The 15,637-nt window shown below is 45.3% G+C and overlaps 1 pseudogene; it reads left to right on the top strand.

The window, feature by feature from the left end:
- LOC112071956 (plexin-A1-like) overlaps nucleotides 1-10,167 on the top strand; it is a 152,655-nt pseudogene extending 142,488 nt beyond the window's left edge.
- The last annotated feature ends 5,470 nt before the right edge of the window (nucleotides 10,168-15,637 follow it).

Here is a 15,637-nt window from a genome sequence, read left to right as displayed (position 1 = left end):
TGTTTACAAGACAGCCCTTTGTTTTTCAATCCTTGTAGGTGACGGACGGCTCAGTGATCGCTCTGGTACCAAAGCAGAACTCTGCCTACAACATATCCAACTCCTCTACCTTCACCAAGTCTCTCAGCAGATATGGCGAGTCTCTTTCTCCTTTCTTTCTCTCTCAATCTCTCTCTCAATCTCTGTCTTTCGCCCTCTGTATGACTTTCTTGATAGTAAGCTAGATATGATTCAGCCTCTGTGAATCCACCACTATCGAGCCTACACCATTTCAGAGGTATTTCCACCATCGAGGAAATAACAGGCATTACATCAGACCTCTCACTCCTCCTGCCAGAGACTGAAGACCAATAGCTAACACAGACACACCTCTGAACACAGCCTCAGCTGTGCACCACAACAGTGTAACCAGCTCTCTGGCAAAAGCCTGAGGGCTTTCACCTTTGTTGTTGTTTTCCCTTCTCTCTCTCCTCAAGTGTGTCTGTGTGTTAAGGGGTTACGATAGCAACGCTGACAGGCCAGTGAAAGCCAGGCTGGTTTGTTAGTCCACAGAGAGGATAGCCAAGCCCTGGCTGTTGTAAGAGCAGAGGTAAACATCCACCACTCTCCCCCAGAAGCCAAAGAACATGATTGTCATGAAATTTACAGGCACTCAAGCAGTTGTAGCAACAGCAGTAGTAGTAGCAGCAATAGCAGTAGCAGTAGCAGTAGCAGCAGCAGTAGCAGTAGTAGTAGCAGCAGCAGCAGCAGTAGCAGTAGTAGTAGTAGTAGCAGCCTCATGATGAATGTCCAATAGAAGTAGGAGTACAGTAGTATTGGCTACAGTGGACAGAATGTTCTGGTGTGAACAAACTGATACTGGGGGTTGACAAGGTCATTGGCACGGAGACCAATCTTAGTCACACTGGTTCCGTTTTCCTTTAGTTTCATCATGGTTTTAACACCTCCACTAGAAATACGTGTAGCAGGAGTTAGTCTCTGGTTCGCTGTTTAAATACTACAGGGCCCATATTTACAAAGTTTCTCAGAGCTTGAATGCTGATCCAGGATCAGGTCCCCCCTGTTATTCATTATGATTTAGAAGGCAAAACGTATTCCTACTCTGAGATGCTTTGTGAATACAGGCCAAGATCTCTGTAGGATTACTTGGGTATATTCAGGTCAGTGCTCTTATTCCCCATAAGAAACAACAAACCAAGAAGCACTGACACACATTGGTTTAGCAGTGTTTCCAGCACCATCTCTCTGTGTCATTGAGTCTCTGAGCTTCACTTCCCTCATCCTCTCACCCTGAAAGCCAGGGTGATCTCCCTGCGCTCAGACACTCAGAATTCCCCAGTGTCACTATCATTCAGGCAGAATGATAGTTTTTTTTCTTCCTCCGTCCTGTCATCCCTCCCTCCATACACCTGCATTCTGGCCACCCTACCTCCTCTCCAGGCAGCGTCCCTGCCTCCCTTGCTGGCTGCCACTGCAGCAGGCTCGCTGATAAGGAACACGGCAGATAGGCATCTTTTTGGTCTCCCGTAATGAAGTTTGACACTCACACCATTAATAATGAAGCAGTGCATGGAGGCAGGCGGCCCCCGGGAGGAGACGAGTGGGGGGAGACAAACTCACACAATGGAGCCTGTACAGCCTGACTCATACAGTACCACAGGAAGGGAGGATATTGGTATTGTGTATGGGTTTCTATTATATCCACCACTCTAACATTATGGGTCATTTGGGGTGGGAGAGGGGGGGTTGGGGAAGGGGGTAGGGGAGAGGGAGGGAGGGGAGGGGAGAGGGTGGTTGGGGAGGGGGGGGAGAGGGAGGGAGAGGTGGGGAGGGGAGGGGAGAGGGACGGAAATGGAGATGGAAGGGCTGGTGTAAAAACATGCTGAAGAAGATAAGACAGAAAGCAGTTTCTCTATCCTATCTCCTCTCTCGGCCCTGGCACAATGAAGACGAGGCACGCCATTTTTCTTCTCCCACTTTGCTAATTAGTTATAGTCTGCCAATTGAGCGTAATGAGTTAGCCATCTCTCCTCGCTCCTTAGTTGAGGCCTAATCATTTTTCTCACCATCCATCCACCTCTCTGACGTACAAAAGGAGTTTTTACAATAGGAGAGGCTACAGGGATCTGTTGTCTTGCTCATTAAAATGTTCTCTCCATCTCCGAGGTCAGGTCCCAGTGGATTATGGGTTGTGACCTTGTGACAGACAGACTGATACTCTGCTCCTCATGCTGGCACAGTCTTTGTTCTGGCTGGATGACGGCCAGATATAGACAGCCCATAGAGCCATTTCTTCACCAGACTAAATATGTTTGTTTTCTCTTTTATGTTTGTACACTATGCACAGCGCTTTGACCTGAAATGTGTGATTAAACAAGTGTGTCACAGTTGGAAGTTTGCACAACACAATAGCACATGGAACCATCAACATTAAAACCAGTAGATGGTGACAGCGCTGACGTCATCTACGTATTCCTATGGAAAACTCCCGACGGTGCATGAAGCTGGAAGAATTTCAATTTGAAGCATTCCATATTGCTGAATTGGGATTGTAATTTACGTAAGCTTTCTAGGCAGGACCAGAGCTTTTGGCACCGCTAAGTTGCTACGCAGTAGCCGACCAGCCGAGCTTGTGTCTTCACACTCCAGACCGGACACTGGGTGCCTCCATGAAACCAGGGAGGCAGACTGGTGTTCTGTTCTGGTCATCCTGTTCCATTGGCCCATATAGACCTCTGCATTGTGTGTTCTGGATGAACCTGCCTTTCTCCTGATGGCCTTGTCTTTGTCCTGATGTTCCTATCTCTCTCTTGCCTCCGTTCAGAGAGCATGTTGCGGACAGCCAGCAGTCCAGACAGTCTGCGCTCCCGCACCCCCATGATCACCCCTGACCTGGAGAGTGGTACCAAGCTGTGGCACCTGGTCAAGAACCACGACCACTCTGACCAGCGCGAGGGTGACCGCGGCAGCAAGATGGTCTCTGAGATCTATCTGACCCGTCTGCTCGCCACCAAGGTAAGATTACATAGACACCAGACCACACCTACATAAATAACAAGTACTGTTGATGTAGGTCAACTTTAACATCTGAATGTTGAGTAAGTCATTGTAATGCTCTCCATTTGTCAAGAGTTTTTCCTAGGGGAACTATCTTCTTCGGTATTCCCTTGTTGTGCTTGTCTCTGCTAAATGACTAAAATGTAAACAGCTCAGCCTCCATTGCAGTATTCTTCTGGGGTCCCTCAGCCAATTCCCTGTGAACGGGTCTGCCAGCCTGCCTGCCTGCCTCTCCTCTCCTCTAGCTGCCTCAGAGCTCATCGTTTCGCTCCTAATTGTAGGGAAAGAAAAAACATGGAAATTAGACGCTGTTTACAAGCCTATTGGGTGGTCAGAAAAAGATAGATAAATATAAAGCGGGGATAAGAGAAGGGAAAATAGCAGGAGACAAGTCATTTGTTGTGGGATTGAGTGTTTTGTGGCGCATGATGCAGAGAAGCGAATGGAATTCAAATAGCTGACATAGGTCTGTCTGGTAAGCTAGCATGTCTCAGCACTTTGATCTTGGAAGAGCAGAATGTAGCGTCCTCTCCACAGCCACTCCCCCTTAATGGGGGAAATTAATCTCTCCTCTAATCCCTACTGTCCTCAGGGTACGTTGCAGAAGTTTGTGGATGACCTGTTTGAGACCATCTTCAGCACGGCCCACCGCGGCAGCGCCCTGCCTCTCGCCATCAAGTACATGTTTGACTTCCTGGACGAGCAGGCCGACAAACACTCCATATCAGACTCAGACGTACGGCACACCTGGAAGAGCAATTGGTGAGACACATTACAGAACAAATAGCAATGGTTTGGTTGGCTGTTTCTTCTCTATGTGTGTATTTGGTTGATGGTATCCATCTTCTCATGATAACTCTCCCGTCCCAGTCTGCCTCTGCGGTTCTGGGTGAACGTGATCAAGAACCCCCAGTTTGTGTTTGACATCCATAAGAACAGCATCACAGACGCCTGTCTGTCTGTGGTGGCCCAGACCTTCATGGACTCCTGCTCCACATCAGAACACAAGCTGGGCAAAGACTCGCCCTCCAACAAGCTGCTCTACGCCAAGGATATCCCTAACTACAAGAACTGGGTGGAGAGGTATGAATGACAGAGAGCTCAACTGCCTTCTAGTTTGTAAGATTGTCCATTTCAATGCTTCCATTTCCAAAATATATAGTATGCACCCAGCGTTTTAACAGTTGGTGAAATTAGATTAGATGAAGGTTGTTGACAAGTACTTGATTGAGGCATTGACCTTTTCATCGCAGTCCTTCACATACACAACTAAAGAGGTGTCCTCTCCAGTCCAGGATGCTAACCCCCTCCCTCTCTGCTCCCCTCCTGTCCTGCAGGTACTACTCCGACATCTCCCGTATGCCGGCCATCAGCGACCAGGACATGAGTGCCTACCTGGCTGAACAGTCCCGGCTGCACCTCAGCCAGTTCAACAGCATGAGTGCCCTGCATGAGATCTACTCCTATATCGTCAAGTACAAAGATGAGGTGAGTCACCGGTATATTATGAAGATATTGCAATATTAATCATAAACATTATAATAGTTTAATAATATAGATATCTAATGTATTTTATAAATATATATTAGTCACAGCATGAAGAAATCAGAGTAGAATAGCCATTGGTTCTGTATGTTAACACAGGGGTGAGACCCTTTGTATGTGCCCTCTAGTTTTCATGATGAATGGAATGTGGGCATTCTAATTCAATTAGAAGATAACTGAGTATGCATCCATAAATGCATGCAGCTATTTAAGTAATTAAAGTACATATTATGAAACTAATGGACCACATTGGATTTATGTGTTTTATTCATTCTCCCATGTGTTATCCTTCCGGGGAGTTCATTAACACACTATATTCCATGTGCATGAATTTATTTCCCCACCAAAATAGACTGACTAATCATTCTTGAAACGTTGCTTATGCATTGAGGCAGAGCCGGTATAGTGTAGCTCCATGTAGGAGATGTGAATGAGACTGTACACTGAGTGCTAATTCTCAGAGAGCTGAGTAGAGCCTGGAAAGGGCTAAAGTCAGTGACTCACGGAGACTGGGCTGTGGAACTGGAGAGATAATGAGGCAATGCAGAAGCTCCCTCACTCTATCCACTCCATCCGCTCCCAGCCATTAGGACAGACAGCCAGCCAGCGAGGGAGGAAGGCAGTGCTAGGATAGCTACTGTACTGTACTCACTCTAAGAGAGTGTCTGCCGTGGCCTTCAAAAACAGGTAAACAATGTTTGTCTGTCTGCTCAGACAATTCTTCCTACCTTGTTGGTTATAGTGCATTGAGTGTGTGCTGTGAGAGGTTCAGGCAGCCTCTGCTTGGCTTTTCAAAGGGCATGGGGGGAGAGAGCATGGTGGTGGAAGTGAGGGGGGTATATTCAGTCATCTCCACTCAGCATCAGACCCTATCTCTACCCCCCTCCCTCTCCCCTCATCTCTCAGCAGTGCTGGTTCCTGTGTCTGAGGCAACAGCTGCAGCTGCCTCTATTTAAGCAGCCGCTCCCATTCATTAAGGCTTATTATCCAGATGCGGGCGGCTGCAGGGTCCTCCTCTCGCCCCCCTTATCCGTCACAGCAGCACTAACACACGGGGCATTAGCAGGCCATTATGCATTCTCCTGCATGAGTCCCTAACAGCTAGTACACAGCTACCTATCACTAATGGACCCACCAGCACCTCCTCTTCCAGTTCCCATAATGCCATAGTACATACAGCTCCCCTCGCAGCTTCCATCGTCATCCGCCTGTTTAATGAAAATGTTTTTCTATGCAATGTCATGTAGTAGACATTCAACTTTCCATACAGAGGTAAACTATGGATGTCACTCCGCCTCTCTTTCCTTGTATATTTCTTCAATATTCATGAGTAAACAGCTGTATGGTGTTTGTAGGGAAAGATTTCAACTGTTTGTATGCTTCTACATGAAAGTCTTTGGTATTGTAAATACCAGTAAATAGCCTACTCATGCCACCATCACGGCATGTTTGCTTCGACAGCTGTTTAAAAACTGACAGATGTTCTGATAGACTTTACACAGACTTAGAGATGTTCTGATAGACTTTACACAGACTTAGAGATGTTCTGATAGACTTTACACAGACTAGAGCATGTTTCTGATAGACTTTACACAGACTTAGAAGATGTTCTGATAGACTTTACACAGACTTACAGATGTTCTGATAGACTTTACACAGACTTACAGATGTTCTGATAGACTTTCTCTGTCGGTGGTCCACCCTGCTGATCTGTTGACAGATCTCCCTCTCTCCTTCTCTTCTTTCTCCCTCTTTCCTCTCTTCTTTCTCCTTCTCTCCTCTCTCCTCTCTCCCCAGATCCTGTCTGCGCTGCAGAAGGATGAACAGTCTCGTAGGCAAAGACTGCGCAGTAAGCTGGAGCAGGTCATCGACACCATGGCCCTGGCCAGCTGAGGAATGGCCCGCCACTGAGGGCCGGAGAGGGTAGCAGCTAGGCCTTCTCTCACTGACCCCAGCTCCTAACCCCAACACAACGCGTAAGAACTGCAAGGACACAAGCAGTACACTGGAGACCCACCAGAGTTAGGCCTGGGCCCCGGCACATCCAAACAACCCCTCATTTATAAACACTTAACGTCCGTCTGTCGCCCCGAGAAAGTGTCTTATCATCACGGTCTTCATCACTGGTTTCAGTTTGTCTTCCGTGTTGATTATCTACCCACATACAGGACAGGGACTGTGAAGCAGCTGGCTAAAGAGGCCAGGAGATATATATATATATATATGTAAGGGGGGCTATGGAGAAAGGACTTCATTTATAAAGGCCCCATGGACGCTTCTGACGTGTCAGCAGTCTATCATCAGAGACTTCATCAACTTTCATGGACGTCATTTTGATTTTCAGATCCATTTTATTTCTATTTGGTTGATTTAGTTGTTGATCTTGTGTTTAACAACTGCCTACTCTCTCCGTTGGTGTGCCACTTGTGTTACTGCTGAATTTGCACAATTTACAAAAAAGCTAAATCAAAAGAAGAGGATATAAATATAGATATATAGATATATAAATACAACTTCATTTTTAAAGAAACAAATGAAAATAGTCAAAAGTTTTCCATTTTAATGTACAAAATACTTTGAAAGAAAAGGATTTGATATTTCAAAGACTGAACTATGAAACCTTGTCCTGTGCCATGTTTTATTTAAATGTTGTTTAGTGCAAAAACTTTTTATTTAGATAAAATGTGTTATGATTCAAATGTTGTCATGCCTAGTGACTGAAGGTGAGAGTAAAGTTTTAAAAAAGAAAAAATTAAATGACAAAAAAATMGTAGAAGCAAGTCAACAAATCGTTAGGTCTTGGGGCCTTTCCTGTCTTGGGAGAACATTTGTTTTAATGGTACTGGAAATGACTGTATTTTATTCCTGTATTTAATACAACCAGTGCTATCGTGGCTTTTAGAAAAACCAAAGGCTTGTTTTTTTTTTAGTACAACTCAGAGAAAAACAGCCTCCTGTGTTAGCCAACAACCTCACATTCACAGCCACCTGAATGAGCAGCCCTCTTGGTTCCATCCACCACCATGCACGCCTCTGTGCACAGGCTCCGGACCACAGCAAAGTTAGATTACTTTTGTTCTGGGACCTCAAGGTTGTTTGGGAGGCAAGTAACGTAGCTTAAAGTACTGTGATACTCCACAGAAGGATTCATTGGGTTTAGCGCCATGTTAAATGTAGCAAAGGTTTAATTCACCCACTACCCTTTCAAAGCCTTCCTGAAGTTTTCCCGCTGTCCCCTTCCCTCAGATAGATCACTGTTAGACTATCCTACAGACTGTCATGGTGGACACTGAGGTAGAGGTTTGCAGACAAAGATGAGAGGAGTTTTTAGGTAAAGCTTTGAGTGAAGAGTAATCCCTCCTGATTTTAGCCCGTCATGAGAGCAAGCATTGTCACTCTAGTGACTTCAACATTCAACAGTTCTTTTTTATTGCAATTAAAAAGATGGTTTAATTTTTGTTGTTGGTGTGGTGAAAGTTGTATGAGTTGTTTTCTTTGTACTCTGCAGAAACCAAACATTGGTTGTGCTAGCAGAGTAGACTCTCCCAGGGTCCCTTATGTTCTGTAACGGCATCTGTGACGAGCGTCATTCAAAAGAGAAAAGAGGACTTTTGAAGCACCAAGGAAGGTGAACATTCAGAATTCTCTTTTCTTCGTTTTTTAGTCTGCTGTGAAGATGAAAAAAAAACAGCGACAAATATTTTGAAATGCAAACATCTGTGATGTGACAAGATAATGAAATGTAGCTCAATCTTTGTGTGTTTTTTAACCGCCGGATGGTTTTTGTTGCCTCAGAAACCGGATACCTTTGTGAAATGTCTCCCTTTAATATGTTGCATCGATTCCCTTTCGGTCAGTGTCCTCTGAGATTAAAGGAGATATGGAGGAAAAACAAACCAGATAAATGTTTGAGAAACCTCTGAAATATTTAGGTCAGTTCTCCGGTGAAAGCCGTGTGGATCACACAGGCTGGAGTTGTGATATGTAACCTTGGGCCATCTGTCCAGCTATCCTACATCAGGCTTCAACAAAGATGGTGGGATTTAATGAAAATGAAAAGCATTTTCTCCGTTTATTTATTTATAATTTTTAGTTTGAAATGGGAGCAGGTCTCAATAACACATGATATATTTGGTTAGACATTTCAGAAAATATATGGATTTTTAAAATTCATCTTAGTGTTCTGCAGGGCTCTTACTCCCATCCTTCTCTCTTGGTCATTCTCCAATATCAACTCCCTCTAGTCTCTACTCTCCATCCCAGGCCTGTCCTAGTGTTGGAAACTCAATAAAGGTACTCCTATACGGTACACCCCACCCTTCCACAAATCCCTGCCTCCCCTCCCAACCAAACACAAAAGGCTGGACTGTATGTATGTATTGTATTCTTTACTTGATATCTGAGAGCAGGGCGTATGGAGTATGGAGTAGTAATTCAACTTAAACAGGGTTATCTGCTCGTTACTGGTTTTTCCCATACCAAGAGAAGGCCTCTCATAGTGCAGGTTCGGCATTGACTTGACCACTTTTCTGTTCCTTCACCCTATTTGTGATGGTTCTGCTCTGTCACTGTTCTTCTGTTAACCATATTTTATTACCTGATTGTGCACATTTGTCTCCCTTATTTGTTTAGTGGATGGAAAATGTTTCTGTGTGCTGCCTCCCTCCCGCCACACACAAGCTAGGCTTTGATGACTGTGATTGTAAAACAGCTGGTTGCGTTACAAAGTCTCCAGGGGGTTCTCCTGCTTTGATGTCCTTTTGCTCCTCTGTTATTTAAGTGGAAGATGTTTGGATGATGATGATCAGCATCTTGGCAGGATTATGGATTAATGTGGTAATCTGTAACGTTACTCTATAGAGTATGAAACAAGTTATATTGTAAGTACTGGGGCAGTTGGTCTCTCATGTTATGTTTTGTGTTGTTATTTCATTTTACTATGCCACTTGTTGTGTAAAGATGAAAAGAAAGAGACTTCTCGCCAGAACTCCTTTGAAGTAGTCTCTACTTATCTTTTGTTGTTGTGTCTGTCTGCCATTGCGAGTTGGGTGGAAGACAGAAAGGAAAGCCAGAGGGAGAGATCCAGATGCTGTTTGATGAACACAGAGCTTTCACTTTGCACATAGTGCCTTGTCAGCTCCCCCTTCCCACAACCCTCTATGACCCCTCCATTACCCACAATCCACCACCTGACCATGCCCACTCATTACACTTTCACAGGTTTCCCCCTCTGCCACTGAACAACTTCTATCCCTGTCCTCCCGATTCCCTCGTTTGGTTTGTTTTGGCATATTGGAAAGCAGTTCCTTTTTTCAAAGTAAATTTGAAAAGGCTTAGGATCAAACATAAAAATATCTAGCCACAGATTTAAGAGAAAATAGAAACTAAAGAGTTGTAATACTTTCTGAATTCTAATACCTTTTTAAGAGTTTCAGATTTGAAGCAACTGTGACAGGTTGGCTGTTTCACGCTCATGTAAATATTCTGCTCTTTCCTATTTTGCAGATTTATTACTTGTAAATAAACACGCATCAAGGAGAGATTAAACTTTTTTGCAAAATCTGTTGTCTGTCTTGTTTTTTTCTGTCTGGCTCTTAGAAATTAGTTCAGCACCCAAGACATTACAGACAGGCATATACCTTGAAAGTACTATGGCGTTAGTTCATATGCAGCTCTAAAGCATTGCAGAATGCAACAGATTTCCTGCCTTTTCCTAGTTGTCCATCAGTGTGACAATGGTGATGGTAATGGTTGTCTCCTCCTTCAACTCAATGAGCCCATTTGTTCACAGCACATGGCCACCTGCCTAATTCTATTACTCCCAGAAACTCCCATCAACACCAGAATTACCCCATGATTACAAGTCCACTGAATCCTTAAATGATGCTGTCTGAAACAAATGTTCACTTAGCAGTAATGGTGTGATATATTGTATCATACTGTTGAAATGATCAGATCACCGTTTCTTTTACCGGTGCTATATCATGTACAGTATTGTAGTATCATTCCGTTCTCTCTTTCCAGAAATCTCAACGTATCGTCTGGCCTTACGAATCTCTCCCTCTCTTCCTCTCTCGCGCTCTCATTCAAATCAAATCAAATTGTGTTTGTCACATGCGCCGAATACAACAGGTGTAGACCTTACAGTGAAATGCTTACTTACAAGCCCTTAACCAATAACGCTATAATAGGTTTTTAAGGGAAAAAAAGTGTTAAGTAAAAATAGATAATTAAAAAATAAAAGTAACAAATATACAGCAGTAAAATAACAATAGCGAGGCTATATACAGGGGGTACCGGTACAGAGTCAATGTGGAGGCTATATACAGGGGGTACAACAGAGTCAATGTGCGGAGGCTATATACAGGGGGTACCGGTACAGAGTCAATGTGCGGAGGCTATATACAGGGGGTACCGGTACAGAGTCAATGTGCGGGGGCACCGGGTAGTCGAGGTAATAGAGGTAATATGTACATGTAGGTAGAGTTAAAGTGACTATGCATAGATAATAAACAGAGTAGCACCAGTGTAAAAGACGGGTCTGGGTAGCCCTTTGATTAGCTGTTCAGGAGTCTTATGGCTTGGGGGTAGAAGCTGTTAAGAAGCCTTTTGGACCTAGATTTGACGCTCTGGTACCGCTTACCATGGCGGTAGCAGAGAAAACAGTCTATGACTAGGGTGGCTGTAGTCTTTGACAATCTTTAGGGCCTTCCTCTGACCACCTGGTATAGAGGTCCTGGATGGCAGGAAGCTTGGCCCCATTGATGTACTTGGCCATATACACTACCCTCTGTAGTGCCTTGCGGTCGGAGGCCGAGCAGTTGCCATACCAAGCAGTGATGCAACCAGTCAGGATGCTCTCGATGGTGCAGCTGTAGAACCTTTTGAGGATCTGAGGACCCATGGCAAATCTTTTCAGTCTCCTGAGGGGAATAGGCATTGTTGTGACCTCTTCACGACTGTCTTAGTGTGTTTGGACCATGATGTTGGTGATGTGGACACCAAGGAACTTGAAGCTCTCAACCTGCTCCACTGCAGCCCTGTCGATGAGAATGGGGGCGTGCTCGGTCCTCCTTTTCCTGTAGACCACAATCATCTCCTTTGTCTTGATCACAATGAGGGAAAGGTTGTTGTCCTGGCACAAAATGGCCAGCTCTCTGACCTCTCTAGGCTGTCTCCTCGTTGTTGGTGATCATGCCACTGTTGTGTCATCAGCAAACTTGATGATGGTGTTGGAGTCGTGCCTGGCCATGCAGTTATGAGTGAACAGGGAGTACAGGAGGGGACTGAGCACACACCCCTGAGGGGCCCCCGTGTTGAGGATCAGCGTGGCAGATGTGTTGCCCCCTACCCTTACCACCAGGGGGCGGCCCGTCAGGAAGTCCAGGATCCAGTTGCAGAGGGAGGTGTTTAGTCCCAGGGTCCTTAGCTTAGTGATGAGCTTTGAGGGCACTATGGTGTTGAACGCTGAGCTGTAGTCAATGAATAGCATTGTCACATAGGTGTTCCTTTTGTCCAGGTGTGAAGGGGCATTGTTGAGTGCAATAGAGATTGCATCATCTGTGTATCTGCTGGGGTGGTATGCAAATTGAAGGGGGTCAAATTGGAGGGAGCCAAACCATTCTTTCAAAGCACTCATTGACTACAGATGTGAGTGCTATGGGTCGGCAGTCATTTAGGCAGGTTACCTTAGTGTTCTTGGGCACAGGGACTATGGTGGTCTGCTTGAAACATGTTGGTATTACAGACTCAGTCAAGGAAAGATTGAAAATGTCAGTGAAGACACTTGCCAGTTGGTCAGCGCATGCTCGGAGTACATGTCCTGGTAATCCGTCTGGCCCAGCGGCCTTGTGAATGTTGACCTACGGAGAGCGTGGTCACACAGTCTTCCGGAACAGCTAATGCTCTCATGCATGCTTTGGTGTTACTTACCTCGAAGCGAGCATAAAAGTAATTTAGCTCATCTGGTAGGCATGTGTCACTGGGTAGCTCACAGCTGTGCTTCCCTTTGTAGTCTGTAATAGTTTGCAAGCCCTGCCACATCCAACGAGCTTCGGAGCCGGTGTAGTACGATGCAGTCTTAGTCTTGTATTGACGCTTTGCCTTTTTGATGGTTCGTCGGAGGGCATAGCGGGATTTCTTATAAGCTTCTGMGTTTGTGTCCCGCACCTTGAAAGAGACAGCTCTACCCTTTAGCTCAGTGCAGATGTTGCCTGTAATCCATGGCTTCCTGGTTGGGGTATGTACGTACGGTCACTGTGGGGATGACATCATCAATATACTTATTGATGAAGCCAGTGACTGATGTGGTAAACTCCTCAATGCCATCGGAAGAATCCCGGAACATATTCCAGTCTGTGCTAGCAAAACAGTCCTGTAGTTTAGCATCTGCTTCATCTGACCACTTTCTTATTGACCGAGTCACTGGTGCATCCTGCTTTAGTTTTTGCTTGTAAGCAGGAATCAGGAGGATAGAATTATGGTCAGATTTGCCAAATGGAGGGCGAGGGAGAGCTTTGTACGTGTGTGTGGAGTAAAGGTGGTCTAGAGTTTTTTTCCCTCTGGTTGCACATTTACCTTGCTGGTAGAAATGAGGTAAAACGGATTTAAGTTTCCCTGCATTAAAGTTCCCGGCCACTAGGAGCGCCGCCTCTGGGTGAGCATTTACCTGTTTGCTTATGGCCATATACAGCTCATTGAGTGAAGTTTTAGTGCCAGCATTGGTTTGTGGTGGTATATAGACAGCTACGAAAAATACAGATGAAAACTCTCTTGTTAAATAGTGTGGTCTACAGCTTGTGATGAGATACTCGAGCAAAACCTTGAGACTTCCTTAGATTTTGTGCATCAGCTGTTATACAAATATAAATACAACGCCACCCCATGTCTTACTAGAGGCCGCTGTTCTATCCTGCCGAAAAAGCTTAAAACCCGTCAGCTGTATGTTATTCATGTCGTCGTTCAGCCACGACTCGGTGAAACATAAGATATTGAGGTTGTTAATGTCCCGTTGGTAGGATATACGTGATCGTAGTTCGTCTATTTTATTATTGATTGATTGTACGTTGGCTAATTGGACCGATGGTAAAGGTAGATTACCCTCTCGGCGACGGATCCTTACAAGGCACCCGGACCTTCGTCCACATTACCTCCGTCTCTTTCTCCTGTGAATGACGGGGATGAGTGCCTTGTCGGGCGTCTGAAGCAAATCCTTCCCGTCCGTCTCGTTGAAGATAAAGTATTCCTCCAGTACGGGGTGAGTGATCGCTGTCCTGATATCTAGAAGCTCTTTTCAGTCAAAAGACACGGTGGCAGAAACATTATGTACAAAATAAGTTAACAAAAAACGCAAAAAAATATACACAAAAGCACAATTGATTACAGGATCGTAAACGGCAGCCATCTCCTTCTGCGCCATTCACTACAGAATTCCCTATGGAGGTGTAGGTATGTCACTGTTGTCTTTGTGCTCTGTAATGTAATGTTGTAGTAGAGAGGCAGAGAGAGGTGCAGCTCCAGCCAGCTTCCCAGCTCTAAAGCTGTCCATTAGCAGGCCTGCTGGAAAGTGGTACCTCCCCCCAGGGGCCTCAGGAGTTGACAAGCACACCGTCAATCAAATTAAAAGCACATTACAATAACATAAAGAGAAGAGATTAAGCCCCTAGAAAAATACTGATTTGAATTATATAGCAGGCTGTCAGTTTGCTTGATGGAATTGACCTGCCTTGATTATTGTAAGTGCCTTTTTCAAGTGTTCTACCTGTTGGGTGATTTCAACTTCATCTATCACTGTTCCTCCCTGCATGTTGGACTTCAGATTGAGGGTAGTTTTACACGCAGGCGCACAAGTCTGGCTCTCCAGGCACCCCGGTCTGGCTCTCCGGGCGCCCCGGTCTGGCTCTCCGGACGCCCCGGTCTGGCTCTCCGGGCGCCCCGGTCTGGCTCTCCGGGCGCCCCGGTCTGGCTCTCCGGGCGCCCCGGTCTGGCTCTCCGGGCGCCCCGGCTCTCCATGGTCTCTAGTTTCCGTGGTATATCTAACCATTGGTTCTTAACAAGAGTAAGAGGNACTCTCTCTCTCTCACCCTCTCTCTCTCTCTCTTTCTCTCTCTATCCCTCTCTCGCTCCCTCTCTCTCGCTAACTCCTTTCTTTACCCCCATTCTCTCTATTTTTCTATTCGAACTCTCTTTGCCTCTCTCCCCTCCATCACTCTCCCTCCCTCAACCATCCCTCTCCCTCTTTTCTCCTTCCTCCTCTCTTGCTTACTTTCTCCCTCTCCATCTCTCCCTCTCTCCTCTACCCCTCCATCCCTCTCTGCCTCCCAGTGTGTATGGGTCTAGAGGGAAGGGATGACATTCCCAGTTGTCCTAACCACCAGTGCCTGTGTGGCCTCCTTTGTTGGGATGTAACTCTTGGTGTTCCTTTTCCAGAGAAACCACTGTGTGTCACAGCTACAGAAATAGATCCCTGTTTATATTGCCCAGATCCCAACTGTATTTTTGTTTTCAAAGATGTTCAATGAAGAACTCTGTGAATTTAAAAAAATCTTTATTCTGGTTTGAACTTAAAGCACCAGGTATACAGTATTTCTCCACTGAGGCTGTATTAACAGTGATCTTTGCAGCTATTCATGTAAAATAATAATAATTTTAGTAGCCATTATTCTTTGTTCCAATTGTTATTTGTTCTTTGTTTAAGCTTTCTTGTCCTGTGAGCCACCTAAACCATAGGTATCCATATTCTATTACCCATCGAATATAACGGTTTTATACCACAGTCCTCTACTCCAGCAATTTTCAACTGGTGGGTCGAGACCCAAATTTGGGTCGAGAGAGGTTTGTAATGGGTCGAGAGAGGTTTGTAATGGGTCGAGAGAGGTTTGTAATGGGCCGAGAGAGGTTTGTAATGGGTCGTGAGAGGTTTGTAATGGGTCGAGAGAGGTTTGTAATGGTTCGAGAGAGGTTTGTAATGGGTCGAGAGAGGTTTGTAATGGGTTGAGAGAGATTTGTAATGGGCCGAGAGAGGTTTGTAATGGGT

This window comes from Salvelinus sp. IW2-2015, unplaced genomic scaffold (genome assembly GCF_002910315.2).
Source record: "Salvelinus sp. IW2-2015 unplaced genomic scaffold, ASM291031v2 Un_scaffold1784, whole genome shotgun sequence".
NCBI lineage: Eukaryota > Metazoa > Chordata > Actinopteri > Salmoniformes > Salmonidae > Salvelinus > Salvelinus sp. IW2-2015.
Note: the sequence above shows the minus strand (reverse complement) of the source record. Positions and strands in the feature narration are given on the sequence as shown.